This window comes from Camelina sativa, chromosome 2 (genome assembly GCF_000633955.1).
Source record: "Camelina sativa cultivar DH55 chromosome 2, Cs, whole genome shotgun sequence".
Lineage (NCBI taxonomy): Eukaryota > Viridiplantae > Streptophyta > Magnoliopsida > Brassicales > Brassicaceae > Camelina > Camelina sativa.
In genome coordinates, this window is record NC_025686.1 from 6,595,614 (window position 1) to 6,598,154 (window position 2,541).

Below are 2,541 nucleotides of genomic sequence, written 5' to 3' on the forward strand. Positions count from 1 at the left end.
TTTTTTTTTTTTTTTTTTTTTTTTTGACAACGCCAATAGCTTTATATAATAACAATACTTTGAATCTTTGATACCTTCAAATAGCATTCTTATTAATTTATTTAACCAGCAAATTGAGCAATCGAAAGAACCAAAATTATTAATCAATTGACACTTTCAAGTTTCAATATCTTATTACTTTCATCATCACAATCAGTAATACAAAAACATTATCACCATTGTTGACAAATCATTCAACTTGAGTATAGAATTAGAAACAAACCTATAAACAAACAAACAGTAAAATGGTCATAAAATTTGAATCCTAACGACACCAAAATTATCTGGGCACACCCAAAAAATGTGTAAAGAAAATTGAGTAAAGGATCAAAGGATTGACCTGACTGACTCAAAGTTTCGAACCCCGCGGCAAGAAAATTACAGGCCAGTCGAAGCGTCAAGAGTCAAGACCAATTTTGGACAATGTGGGACAGCATTACAATTCCCATCGCTTACGTCTGGTTATATGAGTTAGGCAAAACTCCATCAGACGTTTTCCTTGACAAAATCTAAGCACACGCACCTCCACTCGATACGGGTGGTCGGGTGGACATCTTAACCACTCGAAGCATTGAAGAAGCCTTAAAAAAAAAAACACGTGAAATCGGAAGCTTCTACGAGATAATTGATTGGAACGGAGCAAGCTCTACAGTGTCGATAAAAAGGTTTCTTCGATCCTCAAGCGTAACAAAGATCGAATCGCGAAACCCTAAATTGCCAAATTTTGAAAATAAGCAAGTTGAGAAGAAGAAGAGAGGCTGAAACATAAGAAAAAAGAGAAGGGGGTTTATGATTTTAAATAAAACTAGTTTAGTAACCAACCGGTTTGGTTTAAACACAAATCGTCTCCTTCAGTCTCAGACTCTCAGTTCTCAAAATCACACAATATCCGCTACTTTTTAAATATTTTAAAATCTTCTCCGTTACGTTACAATATCCGCTACTTCTTCCGGTGTAATCAAAGATATGCTCTTAACTGTCATTGTTTTATTAAAAAAAATATAAAAAATGTATTAATCTATACTAGTATTTTTGCAGCAGTTTTTGCTCAAAAATACCTTTTGGAAAGTTTTTATATTTAATGTATTTACTTTAATATTAGTTACTAAAACTTCAAAATTAATTATAGATAAGATTTAAAAAAATAAGGAATTCTTTCTACCACATTCAAACATAAATATATGATTCCCTTTCGTTTTTTTTTTGAATTTATATTTAAATTATCTTGAATTATTCTATAATACATTTAGTTAATAAAAATTGTGATTTTTTCCTATATATGAAGTAATACAAAAAATTTAAAATGGACGTATATTACTCAATAGATGAATAAAAAAAATACGGGTACAATATCCACATCGTCTAAAAAATTGGGCAATGGTTCAAAGTCATATTATAAAAGATACCAAAATGATTTCAAATACAAATGAGTAGAAAACTTGATTTATCAGGCATTCAAACTTTAAAAACTTTTATTTGGTTTATTCCGGTTCATTTTAAAGATTTTTAAAAGGTTAAATATGAAAAATATTTAAAACTTTTAAAAAGTTAAATATGATAAATATTATACCGTGACGGAATAATATAGCGGGATGGGTTTTATTGATGATATACTGTGAGTTAAAATATAATGTGAGTGAAAAATATTAAAAATTAAGATGATATAGTGTGAGTTAAAATATCTCGGGACGGGGTTATATAGTAGGACGGGTTTTATCGATATTTATATAAATTAAAAAATATAATCAATTCTGTGTTACATGGGTAAAACATTATTTCATTATTTAGTTAACATTGTCGGTATCAGAGAATAGACATATCTAATTAAATTAATTAAATAAATATTATGTAAAAAAAATTATATTGCGGTATTATATGGTTTATTTAACAATTATTATATAATTACAACATATTTAACTAAAAAATACAACTTATAGTTTAAGTATTTTAGTTATAAATAATTTTGCCCTGCGGTGTACCGCGAGTCCTAATATAGTGACATTGTAATAAAACAAGTAGTTTTATCAACTAATAAAATATTTTGATTTTTGAAGTGACATTAATAAAAAAAAGATGAATGTATCAGGATAATAAAATATTTTGAAAAGAAAATAAACTTTAATTAATCTTAACATTTTTACAACAGTTTTGGCAAAGAAAGCTTGAAGTTGGAAAATATTTATATCATATGCTATTATAATTAAGACGTTTAAAAAATATAAAAAATCAAAATTAGCAAAAATTGGGTGGAAATACATGTTTTCCTAAAATATATGAACAAAATAAATTTCTATTTTCTTTTTTAATTACAAGTTTTAAATTTTTTAATGAAAAAAGAAACTAAAATATGTTACCTTCTTCAATTTTGATTTTCTATAATTTGTTTGGCAAATTTATTTTCAAAGATTTTGCAAAATAGTAACTGATTTTCCATCATATATGTTTTGTTTCTATAAGTTTTTTAATGTATTCTTTGTTAAAATGGATAGAGTAATGTAGGAT